The 22472-nt window shown below is 38.7% G+C and overlaps 1 protein-coding gene across 2 annotated transcripts in view; it reads right to left on the reverse strand.

The window, feature by feature from the left end:
* Positions 1-22472, reverse strand: part of MST1 (mercaptopyruvate sulfurtransferase 1) — a 203792-nt gene that overhangs the window by 161435 nt on the left and 19885 nt on the right. The window lies entirely within an intron of this gene.

A 22472-nucleotide genomic window follows, 5' to 3' on the forward strand; every position in this document is an offset into this window, starting at 1 on the left:
CACAACTCCATTACAATCCTACTGTAAACTACCTCACATTCGGCGCTCTATTCACAGACTTAGGAAAACTTGCATTTCGGCTACTCCTCTTCTCCACAATGGATAAATAATGACTAAAGACTTCCCCACAACCCCTACTTATACCAATCTAAGCCACAAGTCGGCCCAGAACACATTAAATACAAATACATAAATTAAATGCCACAAGTCGGCTGCAATAGCAATTAAATGCCCAAAATCAATGTCTGAGAAAAATTGTGATATCTCCTAGCTCCGATTGAATTAGAACTCGCGCTTCGAACAATACTTAGTACTCTAGGCCCTCTTCAATCCCTAAAATTTTCATCCTCTAACTCATTTTGGAAAATTAGTTACACGGCCTACAACAGGCACCACAAAACATATCTCCAGAAGCAAGGTAACCAAACCATGCCGAGCAACCAAAGACCATGTCGAGCAACCAAAGACCATGCTGAGTCCCATAGACCATGCCAAGCTCCAAAGACCATGCTAAGCTCCCAAAGCATGTCGAGCACCAATCCTTCTTTGACCGAGTACCAATCCACGCACCCACCAAAGCAACTACCAAGCCTCCTCCCATGAACTCCAAAGTAGTCACCAAGAAAACGCAAGATGCTCCTGCATCAATGTCAAACAACTATCACTGATCAGCAAAGCACGTGGCATGATTACTTCATTTAGAAAGGTATTTGTTTAAAGGAATTCAATTGTGCATACCTAGAGGTTCAATGAGAGATAACTTGATATGGGAAAAACATAGTGGTGGATTAGCAAGAAGGGCATTAACAAGACCTTGAGTTTGCTAAAGGAGAAGTACTTTTGGCCGCACTTGTATGAGGATGTTCAGAAATTTGTAAGGAGTTGTAGAGTTTGCCAAGTTGCAAAAGGAGTAAGTCAAAACGCTGGATTGTATGTACTATTACATGTTCCTAGTAGACCTTGGGTGTTGATGTTTTAGCATCAGTAAAGTAAACAATGGTTATCTGATATACTAATCTGTGTTTATGGTTAACAAATAAGTTGTTACTGCTGATTATTAAACCTACAAATATGTACACACACACACGCACATATATGTATATCCGGCTCTGTGTCTTTAACAAGATATTCATCGGCAGATAACATATCGGCTGTCATAATTTTATCAACACATTATTGGGCTTATTGTGTTCAAGCGCACTTGTGCTTTGACTGTCTTAATTAAGACTTGTTATGTGTTATTAGTCATGCCTCCGAAGAGTCATGACTCTATGTGGCCTTTCTCCGAAGAGGCATGACCCTACGTGGCCAAAGGCCATGTAGAGTCATGACTCTTCGGGGTCATGACTCTCCATATTATATATATTGGCAGAGCAGATCGCTGAGGGAAGACATCAATCCATCAGCATCTCAGACCCAACGATCTGTTCTTTAGCAACATTAATATTGTGATGTGAATATCAGGATTTAACTGTGTGATTTTGAGTCAAACTCGATGACCCATGTTTCATGAGTAGTGATTCAACATGAATCCATCTCTCATGAGAATAAATGGAACACTTAGCACTCATTGGATCTAGGTGATGCTCACAGGGGTGAAGCACCGGGACTTCCCGGGAGGTCACCCATCCCAGTACTACTCCAGCCTAAGCGCGCTTAACTATGGAGTTTCCTCCACAGTTAAACCCAAAGCTTGCAACCCCATTTGCAAAACCTTCACCAAGTGTTGTGCCTTATGAACCATTCATTAGAAAGCCCCTTAAGCTCATCAATTGATAAGTAGGAGATGAAGGTTTTGCAAATGGGGTTGCAAGCTTTGGGTTTAACTGTGGAGGAAACTCCATAGTTAAGCGCGCTCAGGCTGGAGTAGTACTGGGATGGGTGACCTCCCGGGAAGTCCCGGTGCTTCACCCCTGTGAGCATCACCTAGATCCAATGAGTGCTAAGTGTTCCATTTATTCTCATGAGAGATGGATTCATGTTGAATCACTACTCATGAAACATGGGTCATCGAGTTTGACTCAAAATCACACAGTTAAATCCTGATATTCACATCACAATTTGACTAGCTGTGGAAATCATCTCCTACTTATCAACATTAATATTATTCAAAGTATCATCACTGAATCTAATTTACAGGATCATTAGCATACATATCTGACTCTCCAAATTATCAGCGATCAAAAGGAAGAGAAGACTGGTCTCGAGCTATCTACAGATCACTGTTACAAAAGTAACATTCAGTACTGCTGCCATACAAGTAAGAGCATTCGCTGTTATTGTTATATTCACTGTAATTGTTTTATCTATCAGAGATCCATAATATTAACATTGGGAAGATATCAGCATGGATTTTGTTCTTAGTTTACCTAAGACACGAAGGGGTAATGATTCTATATTTGTTGTGGTGGATAGACTTTGAAAAATGTCAGATTTTATTCCTTGTAAGAAGACATCAAATGTAGTTCATGTCACAGATCTTTTCTTTAAGGAAATTGTGAGATTGCATGGGTTGCCTAAGTAATATCTCAGAACGGTATAACACGTTTGTTGGCTACTTTTGGAAGGCACTTTGGAAGAAGTTTGTGATAGCCCCAATTACAATAAATATCAATAAAATGATCTAAATGATTGTAATGAATAGTTGTAATAAAATAATTATTTAATTATTATCCTAACTATTTATTAAATGATTTGATAGAATATATATTAGTAAATTGAATAATTACTAAAAGATAAATAATCAATTAATATATATTAACATTTAACCAAACTATAAATATATATATATATATATATATATATATCAAACACTATACTAAATTTCAAATATATAGTAAACTGTATACTAACTTCTATAATGCTCCTAACTAAACTAAATACAAGGCTCCTAAAAGATGTGATGATTCATAGGGGCTGGACCCATTTACTATAAATAGAATTAAGTGTCTGGACAAATAAGGCACCAAAAAGGTCTAAAAATATTGAACTTGCAAATATAATCCACATGGACTCATCAATCGGGAAGGATATTTGAAACAAGATGTATAAACAAATCATAAATATAAAGGGCAACCCTTTTTCCCAATTGGCCTAACCCACCAATGAGAAAACACTTTTTACAAACCCTGCTGACATCGGCAAAGTTGGCAGTCACTTGCCACGTCAACAAGGTGTCACCGCATATCAGAATCTGCAAGGGAAATGTTATGAAAAGCACACATTTAATAGCCGACTTCCCTCATTGAACAACCAAGGCTCCATGTGCATCAAAATTCATCCTCTATGGACTTCCATCAGCTATCTCAAGAAAGAATCGGTCTTGGTATAGTCTTTAACTAAAGGGTCACATGCTCTATTATGAAATCTATGTAAATTATATTATTCAATTATATAGTATCCCCAAACTTGAATAGTACGTGGATAAGAAATAGATTTATAAATACAAGCTTTCATAATTAGTACATTGAAATATAAATATATATATATATATAAAGCCATACCTTATGAATCAATATTTAAGATTGATAAGAATAATTAGGACTACCTAATATTGTCACAATAATATTTAGCATTGATATAAACAAGATTGGATATTATATCATGACAAATAGAATTGATCTTCTAATCATTATGTATAATCAATTATTAGTTTATGATCTAAAGGGTTCAATGTTACCAAGGAGGGGCTTGTCTAAGTCCAAGCAATTGGGTCTTGGTCCCAAGATAGGGTAGGGGTCAGCAATCCATGATCCATCGAGATACGGACTTGGGCCTATAAACTTGAGGGAATCCATTTGCGCATTTCACATCTGGGCAACTTGGATAACATCTATATCTTTGGATCCAAAATTCAAATAATATCATCATTTAATAACACAAATAACTATTAATAAAAGAAAAATTCAATTAAATATGATCTATAATAATGGACCCGAAATGGGGATGTTACGAAGTTCGGTACAGATTTGACATTCAGTTCTACCTTTCACCCACAAACAGATGGACAAACAAAAGTTGTGAATAAAAGCTTAGGTAATTTGCTGAGATGCTTAGTTGGAGACAAACCTGGTAATTGGGACTTGATATTGGCACAAGCAGAGTTTGCATTTAACAATTTAGTAAATAGGAGAATAGGTAAAACACCGTTTTAGATTGTTACAGGGATGCATCCTAAAGGTATATCAGATTTGAGGACACTTGGTTCAAAAGAGAAAAGTATTGTAGGGGAAGATTATGCAGATTTCATTAAAGCTTTGCATGATAAAGTGAAACATAGTTTGGAGTAGAGTAATCAGAAATACAAGGAAATAGAAGATAGGTCTAGATGACATAAATTATTTAACGTTGGTGATGATGTAATGGTTCATTTGAAAAAAGGTAGGTCTCGTGTTGGACCATATAGTAAATTGAGGATGAGGGAGTTTGGACCTTGCAAGATATTGAAGAGGTTTGACAGTGGGAATGCATGTAAAGTTGAGTTACCATATGATATGGATATATCACCTATCCTTAACATTTCAGATTTGTATGAGTATCATGAGTCAAAAGAAGAGGTAGATGTGCAGCAAGAATATCCTAAGAAACAGACAAAAGGAATTGAACAAGTTCTAGACAAAAGGATTGGCAGAAGTACCCTAGGTAAGATTACATAGAATATTTGGTGAAGTGGAAGGACAAACCAGTTGAGGACTCTTCATGGATTTCTCCATCTTGGGTCATTTTGATTCAACTTGGGTTTCACAGCATCCTTGATTCAAAAAAATGAGTTCTTATTTACCCTAGGTGTCTGATGCAAGCGCCTCTTGGGTTCGTGGCACTCTTGCATAAACCAAAAACATTTGTTCCTGTTTGAGATACTCTTGCAACAGTCATACATCTTTGAGAGGTTTTGGTTGCTTTCTTGGAATCAAGTCAAGGACTCTGTAGTTCATATCTTTCTGATCGCACCTCATTATGGTTCAGTTATGTTCACCAATTTGGTTGGTTGTGATCTCACTGGTTTAACTATTCAATATGTTCACCTTTTCACTTGGTCATGTGTTCACCAATCATTCTTCTTATCACCAGTTCAGTGTATTGTCACCAGTTGTTCTTCATGTCACTGGTTTGCTGGTTGCATTCATTGATTTGCCGATTGTGGATTACACTAGAAGTCTTCGATCGATGAAGTTGTTCACTATGGATCTCGAGTTGAAACAGTGTGTGACTGACATGGTGGTTGGATCGTTTCTAGAAGTTTTTTTAATTGATGTAATTATTTGTAATCCAAGGCTGACTGGTGTAACATGTTTGCATAGGGATATGTAACATCTTACATGTCAACCTATGGGGCATTGTGTTTAAATCTAGGATTTTTGATTGTTAATAGGTAGCAAAAGAGATAGAGATCAAGCTAGGGACATCTTGCAAGGTGATAGCTTGTAGCAGAAGGATCTAATTGGATCTATGTTGTTCTTGTTTGTATTGGTTGTTACCAGGAAGGCCTTACAACCCGACATTTATGAAGTACCCGTTTGAATAAAGTTTTGATTCTACATTGTATATCTCTCAATTTCATGTTATTGCCTCCATGTACTTAGCTGCAAGGTTCGACATCTCATATTTAGGATTTCTCCACCTTGGTACTGTGTTAGTTAAGCAAAGCCATGGACATTTGTGAATGTTGACTGATGACACTCCATTTTTTAGTCTATGCATCAAACCATTGTTTAGGTTTGAGTAAAACCTTGATTACCTTGTATCTCGGTATCTTCAATTTGAGTGATTGCACTAAAAAATTTATGTCATCCCCTAATTGTTGCACTTGTATGGCATGTATGAGCCTACTTCATGTGTGTGCATTATGTTTGCTTGGGTTGTGTAACTATCTCTGCAAGCACGACGGGGTGGGCTTGACGGTCCACATGGTCGGCGGCATTGTTGGATTATGAGGTTAATGGTTGTCATTGATGTCAACATTAGCCTCTAGTTTATCAGTTGTTGTGCTTTGATGTATTGGTAGTTGTGTACCAATAGGTCTAATGTATCAATTACACACAATTATTTCTATATCAAAAACCTTTGCTTCATGTGTTGAGTTTACCATTAGCAATGCATTAAATGCTTTATCATTCTAGAACTTGGTGGTAGATCTTCTTGATGCTAGCAAATCTATGTGGCATGCAACATTTGTTGGATCTTGATTTTTGGGTCAATCCTTTCTATCATGTGATTTATCTTTCAGATCCAATAGCTCTTTGTAACGTGTTGATAATTACAATTAGCACCAAAGTTTGTGACATTGTTGTAGTGTATTGACTTGCTTGAGGAATGTTGACACCTATTTCACATTTCTCTTGGCTGACAAGTTTGAGGGTGGCACTAGTATAAATAAGGCAGCATTTCAAGTGGTGGATGTGTGTAACTTGTAATAAGAACTTGTGTTGTAAAGCAAGTATTGTAGTTCCTTATGTGCGATCTATATGTGGTGTAAGTGTGAGTTTACTTAGACAGCTGATTCGAGGACATGCAAGCAGTAGCAGATTGTGTTGCAATGTATTGGTGACTGTATCCTATGGTGGAATCTTCTTTCTTCTTCCATATATTGGCTATAAACTCTTTGTATTGGCAGTGAGCCCTCTATTGTAATTTTGGGCAGTAACCACATCAACAATGAAGCCTACCAGCAATAACCCTCTCCATATTGCAGTAAACATTTCCAATAGTTAGCCCTTGATGTAAAAATCACCTTAACCGACATTTTAAATTTCATGAGAATTAGCTTCTTGATGGTTTTTCCCAATCTGAGTTTTAACATAAAATCCTGGAGTTGATTTTGTTAGTGTCTCTATGCTTTTTTATGGTTTTTCCCAATTTGAGTTTCCACATAAAATCCTAGTGTTGATTTTGTCAATGTCTCTATGCTTTAATGCTTATCTATGCTTTGATTATTTCTTGTGCTTCAACTGACAAATCTTAAGTGGTGGTTAATATTTGTTAAATATTTACCGACAGTTGAAAAGTTCTATATTGTGTGTGGATATAACTAATTTACCCCCATTTCAATTATTCGGCCTGCTCAACAAGCACGTGACTACTAGGGACTGGCATATAGGTGGTGGACTCAATTCAATGGCATAGATTGAGCATGATGTACTCATTCTTATCCTCGTGCTTTTACTTTCAGTATTTTCACTTTATGATATCATGTTTAGATGGTTAGTGCATTTCTTTAGTACTTTCATTACATTGATCTCATCGAGTAAATTTACCTCAATTTTATGTATTCAATACATCCTTGAGGTGGAAGCGATTTTTCTTTCAAGAAACTAGACTCATCACCATTTTTTAGGCTAAATGGATGCGGACTTCTAGTAATTTACATTGAATTTGAAAATGGTCGGTTGTAACTTTGTGCTTATTATTTAAATGCATTGGCAAATAAGGAGGCTTCTAGATTAGGTTCAGTCTCAAACTCAGTCCAATCAACATCCCTTACAAGAACTTATTGTCATAACCCTATATTTACATATAATGAATCTTGTGAATAATTTAGTCAATGATATTTATCAAATATTACAAATAACTATGCTCAATAAATAATAATAATATAGAATATAAAACAAATGTTTCATAAAGAAGGTGATCATTAGCATCAAGTATCAAAAGAACCTCTATCCACAACATCTGTGATTAATGAAGATATTGACTAATATTAGATAATAGTCAATGATAACTTATAATCAATAATATAAAGAAATACGAGAGTAGTTAATATTAATAAAATTTCATAAAGAATTATATATATAAAATTGTTATAAGAATACTTAAATAATATTATAAATAAATAGATTTTTATTAAAACAATAAATAGATTCAAGAAATGATAACCTGATTAAGGATATTAATAAGTATAATATCAAATACAATCACTAATGAGGAGGCATGACTATATGAGAAGGAATCATCCAAAAGTATATTAATTGGGGGAGAAAAGAATAAGGATGGGGATTACGTAAGCTGTGAGAGCACCTGAAACATTACCAAGTATAGAATAGACCAATGTTGGAAGGACATGGGCAGAAACGACAAAGTCACCAGCCGAACCAGACGTAGAACACCACTCTTAAGGTTACAAGGAATTACTCGCATGGGAAGGAAGCTGATAAGAAGACAAGAATCGATCAGGACAAAATGCCCACACCGTGTCGCTTTGGAAGATTGAGATAAAACGACATTTTGATCATCTTCAAATAACATAAACATACAGGGCCATAGAACCCAATACCTACTAGACAGCCAACACGTCAGTAAATGACAAAGAATTAGTGGATAAATATGGGGGTTGATCAAACAATTATTGAAGGACCACCGACCAAGTCAAATAGGGGATTATTGGAACAATTCATCCACAGGCTAGAACAAGTAGTGGTCCAAGAGGAAGATATTGAAGACTAGAAGGGCTAAGATTACAATAAATAATGAAATACGGAGATATCATAATGTATATATTGAGACTAGGGAAGTAGGATTGCTATTAGAGATGGACAATTGAGAGTTAAAATAATGAAAAGTTTTCATAAAGTATGAAATTAAAATAACTAGAGATATAAATGAATAAGAATTTTTAGTTCAAAGAGGGGATGATTATTATAAGATCAAGCTCTCTTAAAGAGAAATCAAAGACTAGAGGGCATTCATTTAGAATGTCAAGTTTCTCTAAAGGAGAACTCAAGACCCAGAAGGCATTCTAAGTCGAATGTCGGATTTCCAAAATGGAATCCAAAGAGGGATCTATAGAGGATCCATTAGAGCCAATATATATTGTAGTGGTCAAACATATGCATATGTCAGAGATAAGAGACTTGGTACAGGTGAGATCTCTACCAAGTAGTGTTACTAGAGATCCCAAAGAGGCCTAAAGGGAAAACTCTTTCTATGACAATTACCTAATCGAGACATAGTTCTCACCAAAGGGTTAGGTGATTGGAGAAAGGATTTCTCCCAAAGGATTAGGAAGGGTAGCTTGGGTAGTATTTAAATTAGTATTTACTTAAATCCAATATTGCTAATATGTTTTACATACAATTTTTGATATTGTACTGACAAATGGTTGCAGGTTATAGCATTCGAACCTAAGCGGAAAACGGGCACATTACACTTATATCTTGCTGGAACTAGAGACCTTTCTTGAAAACATTCATACAAGGACCAAAACCTAGAACAATTGTTTGCATAAGATCTCAAAACCTATATCATGGATGCATATATTGCCTCAAATACCATCTTGCAAGCAGTGCCCATTGTGATGCCAAGCATTGTATCAACACCACAGAAGTGATAGAAAGAGAGATGAATGCCTAGATTGTATTGATAGACGAGAAAAAGTTACAAAGAGAGAGGATAGGGGCAACCATAGCAGCCTCCATACCATTGGTCATGGCCCTCAAATGCAAGTAGAAACAATTTACAAATGAAGATACAGCATAAGAAGACATAGTGGACTCCCCTCATGTCCATCAATGCAAAGCACACAAACTTCCACTTGATCTACTTTGCGTAGAGCAGCAAGACCTACATGCACACCACATAGCTTTTTTGTACCTGGAAACATACATGGAGTTCAACCTGATTGGAAGATACATATTCATGTATCATACATACATAAGATATCAAAGGAAAAAAATGGCAACTCTGCCTAAATTCGCACACATTCGAAGTGAACAAGCCACTTTACATAGATGTAATAGACCCCGTGGAAGAGGATATTCGAAAGTTGGAGCAAACAGCTATCATCGCTACTATACTGGGATCACATTGCAGCCAAGAAGAGATATGCTCTTGGGTGCACAAAAATTAAGGAAACGACAATTTGGGACTCTTCTTTCGACCAAAGCAATTCTTTGTGGTAAATTTGAATAATAAAAATGACACAGATGAGAAGTATATCCATTGGAAATTTTGCAATCGATCAATATACATACAGAAGTGTGCCCAGGCTTTAACCCAAAGACTATCGATCCATATGATAGCCCAAACTGGATTCATATGTATAACCTTCCTATTGAATTTTGGCAAGAACGAATCTGGTATCGTGTAGGCAGTGCCCTAGGGCAGATAATTGAAGAAGACATGGGGGAAGGCGGCTCATTTAGATTCAAGCATAAAAAGATTTTATCCATTAGACAAATCCCAAAAGAAATACACTTAATGTCCCCATACGGCATCTGGACCCAGAAATAGAGAAACATAAATTTTTCTACCTTCAATGCAAGAGTTGCAAACATTTTTAAGATATATGCCCAGTACCTATTGCCAAACAGTGAACTCTAAAGAAAAACCCCTTGTCAAGCAAGGAGAAGGAAACAAGTCCGCCCAAAGAAGACAAGAAGCCCCAAATGGGTCAAGGCCCTCCAATGCAAATGAATTCCATTGAGAAGATAAAGCAAACCTTGATATTATTTCATACTATAAACAAAACACTTGGGATGGGCTAATAGAGGATATACCCTAGGATTTGGTGGATGATGATTTGGATATTATGGACAATAGGCCAATCTCACAAACAGCAGCAAACCTAATCAAGACAAACCCAATAAGAAAACACACAAGCAGGAAAATAGTAAGCAAAAAAGAGAGGAGGCTCAAGAAATGGGGATAATCCTCAATCAAGGTTTATCCGACTAAATCCAAGGGTGCAGCCTCCTTTGGAGGTGATGAAGACACTCAAATGGAATTTTGGGGGCTTTAATGCTCCTGACAGGAAAGGTATGTTTCAGCATCAACTCTACTCCCTGTCATGTGATATTTTTATGCTCCAAGAAACGAATTACCTTGGTAATGATGTAGTTTCCTTTATGAAATACTACAAAGGGTGGGAAATTGCTTTTAGCGAAGCAATGAGGGCCTCAAGCAAATTGGAATCATGTGGAAAAGAAATAAGGTGAAGATGGAAAACATTCAGAAGGACCGAATCGCATGACTAATTTAGTTACCAATCGAATCTCCAATTTGATTTTCAGGGTCTTTAATGAGTAGGGACCTATTAAAATGGAAGACAAGAAAGTCGTCAGGGAGGCCTTGCCTGGAAACTTACTAGGTGAAGATGAAAAATTTACCATTGTTGGTGATTCCAATGCCATCCTAATAAACTCAGAAAAATCAAGAGAATAACAGAACCACTCAAGCACAAATTGATTTTCAGCATTTACATCAAATGGAACTTTTACTTTTGCATCAAATAACAAACATACGAGTTTTACCAACATATCAAAGAAACTCAATTGCTTCTTCATTTCAGAAAATTGGATGGAGACAACTTCAATGTCAACATCACATAAATGCCTGATCCCAGTTTCCAATCACTTCCCAATAGAAATGGTAATCGATGAAGCATTTGCGCCAACAAGTGCCTATTTTGTTTTGAAAGAATATGGGTGTGAGCTCCAGAGACAATGGTGGGAAGATTCTGATTGTTTTAATGGTACAGAAGTGTCCAAATTGAACATAAGATTAGAAGATATGAAAGAGAAACTAAGAGAATGGACCAAAATGTAAAGGACCCCAACCGGTTCCAACTTCAATTCTAGTGGTTTGACATTTTGTCAAACACTTATGTAGGCTCTGATACTACTGTTGAAGCCATGTTGGCTCACTCTGTAGCTATGCTGAAGAATGCAGTTTTTTTGTTTTTGAATGATTTGCAATTTTTTTTGGTTTTTGGAATATATAGCTTTTTTTGTATTTTTGAAAAATATATAGATGCTGAAATCAAAAGCTAGTAAACAACTACTAATAAAGCCAGGACAATTATTGTTCAGATTGATTGTTTTGCAATAATAACAATTGCAAAATATTGCAATAACTTTTCCTAAATAAGAGAATTCAATAAGGAACATGAACATTTAGTTGGCGTCCAATTATGCATGATGCATGTGGCTGCCAGGACTCTTTAACTCCACACCACTCCCAAGGAAATTCTTCCATGTTGCTTGCAGATGCAACTTCAGTCACAGCATGCCCAAATGCTGCCTCTATATAACCTTTTATCAACTCCTATAAGTGGCCACCCAAGTCATGAAATTGTTTGCAGGCTAACAATGCCTATTTGCAGATTCTTATACACCTTCTACCCACAGTAATTACAGTAATGAAGGCAAGCCAACTGACGTCCAAACGGAATATGAATCGCAGCACTAAGAGATTCCAGTAATGGTGTTGATTTGCAGCAAATAAAGGACAAGTCCAAGGCCCAACAGTTCCTTGAATACACAACAGAAACAATATCTCACAAAGCCTCCAATCTTAGTGCCCAAAATGAGGATTAAAATTAATCAAATTGATATACAGCAGCACCAATTTGATTCTCATAAGAATTCAGAAAATTATCACAATTCATTGTGTGTTGCGACAGCTCAAAGTGCAAATCAAATTTGGAGGAATCGGTCCTCACAAACCCATGATCAAAACCCTCAAGAAACTTCACAAATAAAAAAAATGCAATAGCCAAGAATGAATCCATTTCCTTCACGGAATCTCTTTTATAATAAAAAATGCAATTTGGCTTCTCCAATACACTTTTCGTTAAAGATGCTTCATCAATACACCTTTTAATTAGAAGCTTTCATTTAATAATTTTGAATAAATAACTCCCAAACTAAAAGCTTCATGAAGACACCTTTCACTTAAAAGGTTTCTTCAACACACCATCAAATTATAACAATATAATGATAAAGTCATTTATTCAGATAGTCTTAATAAAATACATATAACACGAAGCTCCATTAATTGACCCAATCCAAGACTAATGATGCCAACACCACATGCCTCAATTGCACTGCCAAAAATAGTAATCACCCACAATTGACTTACTATAAATAACAAGTCAATCAACAAAAATCATCAAATCACACTATCAACTCACAAGGGTCGCAATGATGAACTGACCAAGCCAGCTATAGGAACTTGGTAAAATGGGGACATTACTGTCCTCCCTCCTCAAGATTGCTTGTCCTCAAGCAATCGCAATCCAATAACACATCGAACCCCAACCTCCACCAAGATCCCATTGAAAAATGTGTCCCTGTCATCACCAAAAAATCCCCATATATGCAACACCATCAGTGTAATCAACATAGTTTGTAGAACTAAACGCTGGTGTTGATGATGTAGAAACTGGAACATCACAAGGAAGCATCTCAATAGGAAGTCTAGATTTGTCTCCTTTCTCTGCTCCAACAAAGCTATCATGTCAAACATCAAACTTAAGCACAAACAAACTCTGTACCCGGTAAATATCATGCACATGGAGGTCAAATGTAAAACTGTACACACTATTCACTATATATACCTGAGTAAACTGATCATCATCATCTAAACCAATTGACTATTGTGAAGATTCAGCCTCAATCTCATCATAGTACACACACATAGACAGTTTGCCACTACGTTCAATAAAGATTTCATCAAGGGCTACATTATTTTCTTCAACCATTTTCCATGCCCATAGTGGTCTTTTCTTGTTGTTAGGAATTTCTACATTTCCATGATTAGATGATAAAGGTTCATGACCTTCTGAACAATTCTCCCTCTGAATCTCAACAATAGAGTTTTCATCTAATTTTGTAGTTGGTTCATCATTTGATTCTTCAATATTTTTAGCAAGTTTATATGCAACATCTTTTTCAAATTTAACATCTCTGCTGATTTCAACAGTTATTTGTCCTAGGATATAAACTTTGTAAGCTTTAGAGGATTCACTATAACCAACAAACATGTCTTTCTTCCCGAAGGAATCTAGTTTGGAACTCTTTTCTCTAGGAACATGAACATACACTGGACAGCCAAAAATTCTTAGGTGACCTAAATCTGGTTTGTTCCTGTGAAGGCTTCTTTAGGTGTTATATTTTCTAGGATTGAATAAGGACATCTGTTTTGAATATATACTATCATATTTGAGGCTTCGACCCAAATGGAGTGTGAAGATTTTGATCATGCATAATGGCTTTAGCAGCTTCAATGGTGGTTATGTTTTCCTTTCTGCCACTCCATTATGTTGAGGATTATAAAGTATTGTGTACTCCCTCTTAATACCAACAAAAATGTAAAATAGTTTAAAGTTTTTAGAAATGTATTCGCCCCCATCGTCTAATCTTAGAGTCTTAATTTTCTTCCCAGATTGATTTTCAACTAATGCTTTAAACTCTTTAGAATTTTAATAGTACTTCATTTGATTCTTTAAGTTTTAGAAAATAAATCCAAGTTTTTCTAGGGTAGCCATCAGTAAAGATTGCGTGGTATAAGAATCCCCCTAATAACGGTACTGACATTGGGCCATTCGACAAAAGAGTGCCCCTTTAACATGAAGACTGGATGGTCCCGATGGTGTTTCTGTAGCTGACGGAATGATTGTCATCGGTGTTTTGTATTTTGTAGCCGACGGGTAAATAGTTTGTAGCGGACATAATGTTTGTGGCCGACGGACTCCTTCGAGAAGGTTCGGTGGATAGTATTTATATCCCGTCTGGGATCATTGTAAATCATCTTCTATCTTCTATCATTCATCTTATGAAGCATAATGTATGTCTAGCATATGCAAATATAGTTCTGCTATTCTGTTCCATTGTTTGTATGCGTTGATTTCTTTACCAGTACGGTAAACATTTGGCGCTGTTGCCTTATGAACCTGGAAGGTGGGAGGAATGAAGATCAATGCCAAATCAACTTAACAAGGATCGGAATAAGGTCAAGCGAAAAGATGGAATCCATACTGCGCAAGAGAATTTAATTCTGGCACAGCAAGCCGAATGCCGACGGAGATTTCAGAAGAGTGCCGACGGAAACCAGAGCACGGAAGAATTGTTGGAGGAAACTCGGCAGCGGGTGGAATTGGTGGAAGAAGCACGGGAGTAGTTTTTGAATTTGTGTTCGCCGAGGGAAAAGAATCCAGACGGAAGAGCATCGACTCGCACGGCTCGAAGTGTCGACAGAGCAAGAGCATGGAGTGAACTCTTCGTCCGGGATATACTTCCGCAGGGAACAACTTCAGAACACCCTTCTTCACCAAGGTTCGCAGTTGTTGAGTCTGATGATGTGGGAGAGCAGTCTGCCAGTGTGGGAGTGCAAACCGCCGGTGTGGGAGTGCAGTCCGCCGGTGTGGGAGAGCAATCCGCCGGTGTAGGAGTACAGTCCGCCAGTGTGGGAGAGCAGTCCACCGGTGTGGGAGTGCAGTCCGCCAGCATGGGAGAGCAATCCGCCAGTGTGGGAGTGCAGTTCGCCAGTGTGGGAGAGCAGTCCGCCGGTGCGGGACTGCAGACTGTCGGTGTGTGAGTGCAGATCACCGGTGTGGAGACCAGACCGCCGGTGTGGGAGACCAGTCCGCCGGTGTGGGAGTACAGACTGTCGGTGTGGGAGTGCAGACCGCCGGTGTGGGAGTGAAGAGCGCCAGTGTTGCAGGACCGAGCAACGCCTGTTTACAAAAACCAATTGTGATGGCAGGACCAAAAGAGAAACTGCCGAAGTTCAATGGCGATGGTACGGCCGATCCCATTCGACATTGCAAAACATGTGAAAAAATTTGGAAGGCAAATGGGATAACTGATGAAGACGACTGGATGAGGCAATTTCCGGCCACCCTACGAGGCCTAGCAATTGATTTGTTCACTGATGCAGATCCACAAAAGCTAAACAGTTGGGATAACATTAAAAAGGAGTTTCTGGCAGAATTTAAACTGTTGCGAGATGATAATGAAATTGTAGCAGAGATCTTCAATACTAAGCAGGGGAAGAACGAAACCATTCGCGTTAACGCCAGGAAATTAAAAGACTTGATAAACAAAATGGAAAGTAAGCCGACGAACGGACTTCAAAAAAGATGGTTCACGGAAGGCCTACGCTCGAAGTTGCAGAGGAAAATGAAAATTGTGCCACCGTCGTCATACACAGAAGCTTATAACAGAGCATTGGACCTCGAAAGTGAGCAGAAAACAAAGAAGAAGAAGAACACTAGCTCATCTGATTTTGATGACAACGAGCCTACCGGAGAAGATAGCAGCGACGATGAAGGCAGTAGCAAGAAGGTCCACGCCTTATAGAAGGACATGATCCGCATGATGAAGGAGTTTAAAAACATGTAGAAGGAGACAAAGAGCAGTGAGCTCTGGTGCATGAAGTGTAAGACCGACAGTCATACTAAAGGATCGTGTCCAAAGAACCAATTCTGCAACATTTGTTAGATCATGGGCCATTCGACAAAAGAGTGCCCCTTTAACATGAAGACAAGAGGATCTCCGCAGGTGCTTCTTACACAGGAGGCTTCCCCGTCGGGCAGTAGCGAAAATACGAATAGCGCAGGTGCCACATCCGGAGGGTACAGGAATAATAACAGAGGGCAAAATAACAACAATGCGAACAATAACAATAATAATGGGAGCTGAAGTCGAACCTAGTATGATGCAAACAGACGGCTGATTGTTCAATGCCGAGCATGTAATTTATGGGGTCATTTTGCGCAAGATTGTACAACGGCAAACACATTGAAATTATTATGCAGATGGTGCGGACACGACGACTATGAAGATGCCAAGTGCCCAAAGTCTGGAGTAAACTTGATCACTGTCGGCACGGATGAAGAGGAGGTTCTGACAATTACGCGGAGGCAAGCAAAACTGCCGATGGAGGAAAAAAGAAAATTGGGGGAAGCACAGGCGGAAATTGGAAAGGCATCGTCGATAGGGACATCTCAGTTGAAGGACATCACTGGCACCTTGGCAAGGAACTTCGTAGAACAAAACATTGTACAGCAGATCTTACAAACGAAGATACCGGTCAAGATAAGTGACCTCCTTCTCACAATGCCCCAGTTACGGACGGCCATTTTGAATCATACACTGTTTTCGAAAGCAACGGAAGAGACAGGAAGGGACAGTAGGGAAGCGACGGCAACAGACCCAATGTTTTTGGCGCTCACGACAGGAAGACATCCGGCGGTCGTCGAGATGGGGATCTTGGAAAATGTTTTGACAGACACAATTGTTGACGGAGGGTTCGGCATGAATGTCTTGCTGGAGGATACCTGGAAGAAGTTGGGAAAGCCGACGTTGTGGCCACTTGCATTTCAGTTGCTCATGGCAGACCAACATGGAATCAAACCGTTGGGAATCTTGAAAGCGCAACCGGTAACTATTGGAACGCAACCATTTTTATTGGATTTCCTAGTCATTCCATTGAAAAGAAAAGGATATGATGCTATTTTGGGACAGAATTGGTTGGTGCAAGCAAAAGTAAAACATGATTGGAAATGAAATACTCTATCAATGGAGCGCGGAGGCAAAAGATTCATAATTGACCTGCACACACAAATGGTAGGTGAGGAGGCAGCATCGTCAGACTCAAAAGGTGAAGGCGACAGTGACAACGAAAGAAATAACGATGAAGGAAAGATGAGAATGGAACCGGACGAAGGAGTATTGACACTAGGAGGATCGAATGACGACGACTTGGACTCGGTGAATGGTCTTTACCATTGGCAAATAGAAGACTACGAACTCTTTCCGAGTTGTAATATGCTAAGGGTCGACGAAGGTGAGAAAAAAGAGGAAAATGAGTGTCCGAAAGAATACAGAGAAGCAGACAACACAAAGGAGGTTACGACTGAAGAAAGGAAGGACATACAATACAAACCCAGAAAAAAGAAAAATTCCACCGTCCGGTACACGGTGAATGGACCGCACATGAAGAAAAGAATGCATCGCACCATAAAATTACTTGAAGGGTACCGACAGCAAGGAAATAAGCTAGATGCGCGACGACCGCAGGCACAGTGGGCGACGAAGGTGACACAGAACAGACATAAGGCATGGCATGACAAACTCAACAGGTTTCAACCAGGGCAATTGGTACTCAAGTATGACGGGCAAAATGAAATCAAGCCGACAAAGTTCAAAGTCAAATGGGTCGGACCATACCAGATCCGAGAAGTCGGCGACAATGGAGCAATTAAATTGTCAACCTTGGATGGGGAAGAGATCCCTCAGGCGGTCAACGGGTCCAAATTGAAAACATACTACGCCCGAAAGATTTCATCACCGTCACTGTCACCGTTGAAGAAATTGTTGTAGAATGATCCGACGCTATCGCCGTCGTTGAAGAAGTCGTCGCCGAATGCTCTGAGGGCTCCTTCGTCATTGTCGTTGCAGAATGGCGACGCCTAGAGGCAAAATTGAGGTACCTCTGTATTTTTCTATATTTTTATTTTTTGAAAAAAAAAAAAAAGGAAAAAAAATTTGGAAAAAAAAATAATAAATTTGGAAAAAAAAAAAAAAAATTTAAATTGAAAAGGCGCCTACGGAAGGTGCTCCGCGAGCACCTGTCCGCGGGCGGTGCTCTACGAGCATCTATCCGCAGGAGATGCTCTGCGAGCACCTATCCACAGAAGGTGCTCCGTGGGCATCTGTCCACGGAAGGTGCTCCGCGAGCACCGGTCCGCAGGAGATGCTCCACAGGCATCTGTCCACGAGCACCTGTCCGTGGAAGGTGCTCCGCGGGCACCTGCCCGCGGCAGCTCGTCCACGGGGTTTTCCTAGTCAAGCGGAGATTCTTTTCAATGCAGCAGTGCCACAGCCAGCATAACCAACTCCGCGGATGTCAAAATCCCTATCTACAGCACAATGGTAAGTTTCCGCGAATTAGGAAGCCGCCCACAGGTGTAAAACAATATTCCCGCGGTGATTTTTTTGTTCAATTGTAAACCAATCCGAAGATTGAATCCTCGGAAGTGTCGAGTTTGATTCCCTTTGTCCGCCGGGTGGTTCTAAAAGCCGCGGGATTCTTTTTGCCGGAAGATGTAACATGCCCATGGAAAATACTGGAGATGCCCTCATGGAGGCCTGCGGAAATGAATCTCTTGTTCATGTCAATCCGTCAAAATGTCATGGCCAGCGTATATAGATGACCACTTGATGTGCAATCTGGGGCGGGGTAATCGTCTGACTGCAGCTGCAATTATCGGCCATGATGGTGGTATTTGGGCTCAAAGTGACGTGCCGGTGGTTTAAAAAAAAAAGCGATGACAGATTCAAGTTGTTCGGAATGAGTAGCAGATGATGCCAAAGGGAAGGGGAAGCATCAATGGTTGCCAAAAAGAGTGTAGAATCGGCAGAAAATGACAGAAATGGTGTGTTCTATGCAGTTTTGTGTGAGTTTCGGAGTGCTAATTTGGTCTTGGCGGTGAGGGGCGCTGCCCCTTCACCCCGCCTTGTACTATGACAAGGAGCGCACCCCGCGGGGGCGTTGCCCCCTGGACCCTCAGTCATGGGAGTTTGACTAGTTGAGAAGAGTTGAAGTTGCTGCAGGCATGGACTTTCTGTGTACCAAAGGCACTAGGAGTAGGTGTTGGTCGGGAGGCTGTCTTAGTGGATGCGTAGAGAGCTCAGGAGGAGCTAATCATCCAGTTGGAGGCAATGCAGCAACACTTGGCTCAAGGTACCGAGGAATTGAAAAAAAAGAAAGCAGCACAGGTGGCTATCAAGGTCAGCTTCATTAAGGAGGCAGTATTGTGTTAGCAGAGGCTACAGATGTAACGGGATGAATGTGGAAGTGATGTGACAGAAGCAGATTTCTCTTGTTGTAGTCACTCCGTTAATGTATGTTGGTTGTTAATTTATCTCAGATATTTTGTAATTGTCGTCCGGAGACGACTTTTTCTTTTGGAGGGGATGATGTCGTCGGTAGAAATTATGTCAGCCGACGGAGTGATTGTCATCGGTGTTTCTGTAGCCGACGGGGTAATTGTCGTCGGTGTTTCTGTGTTCTATAGCCGACGGGTAAATAGTTTGTAGCGGACATAATGTTTGTGGCCGATGGACTCCTTTGGTAAGGTTCGGCGAATAGTATTTATATCCCGTCTGGGACCATTGTAAAGCATCTTCTACTAATTTATTTGATGAAGCATAATGTATGTCTGGCATATACAAATATAATTCTGCTGTTATAATTCTGTTGTTTGTGTTCCATTGTCTGTATGCGTTGATTTCTTTACCAGTACGGTAAACAGACTCCAACAAATTAGGTCCACAAGCCCTTTTAGATGCCCTTTCTATAATAAGGCCGAAGAAACATTAGATCACATCTTCATGTAATGTGAGTATGCTAATGAGGTTTAGAGGAGATTACAACAGAAGCTAGGAATGGAAGGCCCCTTATCCAATTTGGTTGAAGGTCTCATTTGTTGATGGCAAACTATGGGTGTGGGATCACTGTAGAGTGGACTATGGACATCATCCCTGACCATGGCATTATGGCACACTTATGGAATGAGAGAAGCGCTTAAATCCTCAAAAAATATGAAATATTGTTAGAAGCAGTTTCAATAAAGTTGGAGATAGGCATAAATGAGTTCCAAAATATTACGGTCCAGAACAAAAAATGCAAACACTACTCAACATGGGACAATTGGGTATCAAAAGAATGGAGGCACCTCATCATCCCTTAGGGCGACATCATAAGGCATAAACAAGACAGAAAAAAGGCAAAATGGAAATTGCAGATTGAAGCTAAAACAAGGAAGCTTGGAATATTTCAGCATGCTTCGATGTTGTATTTGATTTCAGTTTTCTCTTGGGGAAACTTAGAACCATTCAGCTTTCATTTGTAGAGCTTAAGGATGAAACCTTCAGGCTCATTGATGGATTAGACACAAACTTGGTTCATAAGCTGTGGTGAATTCACATATGGATTTACAAGTTCTTTTCTAGTGCCCACCAATCTGACAATTGTTGTTGTTTTTAAGATTGGAGTTTATGAAGCTATTGTATTGTTGGTTTTATAATACAAAGACGATTCTGAGACTATTGATATGAGCATTTGTTGGTTCAATTAGTGGTTAGTCTGAAATTTGTTGCATAAGTTTTACTGTTTACTTTTTTGAAAGTTATTTGAGAGTTTTTTGGGAGAATATCCAATTCAGGATATTACATATATATATATACATATATATATATACACACACACTCAAGACCTATTACTATTTGGCTAAGAAGAGAAGGTTGTGATACTTCCAAAGAGGGGCTTGTATAAATCCAAGAAATGGCTATCTATCTCAAGATAGGGTGGGAATCAGCAACCCTGAGCGCCTTACAGGCAAAGTCCCAAGAAAGGCTTTAGGGCTTGGATCTATAAACTTTGAGAGAGCTCATTGGAATTGGTATCTAGGCAACTTTGATAACGACTACTCCTTTTTCCTTTGAGTTAGAATAGTAATAAGGTTGGATATGAGAGTAAACAAATATACAAATAACTTAAACTGGTAAAAAAAAAAAAAGTTCTTTTAAACTTCAAATACCTTATATCCCTTAGCTTGGGACATAATTATCAAATGTGTGTTAATTTGATAATAACTGAGACTAAACCCAATTATGGGACATCAAAAAGAGTCAGAACCCTCCATCACTATTGCCCTTTTGAAAGAGGCACAACCTTACACAATTACCACCCTTGGACGAGTCACAACCCTTCATCATTTCCACTATTTTTAAGGACTTAGTTTCTTATCTCCTTTGTATTACTCTTTCCTTTCCATTAATTGAAATTCTTTCTTAATTCTCCTCATTTGTTTTCTCCCTTCCTCTAAATTCTCTCTCAAATGAACTCCTCCCTTCTATTCTCCATTGCATGTCTCTTGACCTTTCATTAAACTTAAATTATAATCCTATTCTATTATATTTTATTAATATTGATTTATTTTTGTTATATTTCAATTTTTCTTATTATTTATAATTTAATTCTATGGCAGCAAAAAGGGGCATGATAGGGCCCTAAATTGATATCTTGTGAGTCTACGACTAGACTCAAATTGAAATAGGTAACAAGATTATGCTCTAGTATGTGTGATCTACAACAAATAGATGTTCCTCAATAAATAGTCCAAGTTGAATTTTCCAGTTCTCATACTTGGTTAGTTTAAATGCACCCTTAGATCCTAAGGTGGGTCTTGTATGTATCATGGCACACATTTATTTTTTGGCATTATCTTCCTTGGAAGTGATTCATTCTTAAAGTGCCTCCAAACATCATTGTAGTTGTATCTTCAAGGTCCATTTGCTCTTCCAATCTATCAACATTTCTTTGAACAAGTTTCTTGTTTTAAAGTACACCTCGTCAAATTCCAAGGAAAATGGTGGTCAATCAAACTATAAAATTTATGGTCCCCAAAAATTTCCAAGACAAGGAAAATGGGATGTGTTTCCAGTATAGGGACTTCTCCTGGCAATGTTTTAGGGTACAACAAGGGACAACTACAAACCAAATAAGAATTATTTTGAGATATAAGGAAACTTAACCATTTGTATGATAACATGGATGAACCTTTATCATAGACATCATAGAACCTTTGTAAGCATGGGTAATTGAAAAAAAATTATGAGTTTTTGTTTTGGTCAGTAATATTAGTTTTTATTAGAAATTATAAAAAGAATAAATCAGTCCCTTCATGAGTG

This window comes from Cupressus sempervirens, chromosome 11 (genome assembly GCF_028749045.1).
Source record: "Cupressus sempervirens isolate cs-2001-9-10 chromosome 11, ASM2874904v1, whole genome shotgun sequence".
NCBI lineage: Eukaryota > Viridiplantae > Streptophyta > Pinopsida > Cupressales > Cupressaceae > Cupressus > Cupressus sempervirens.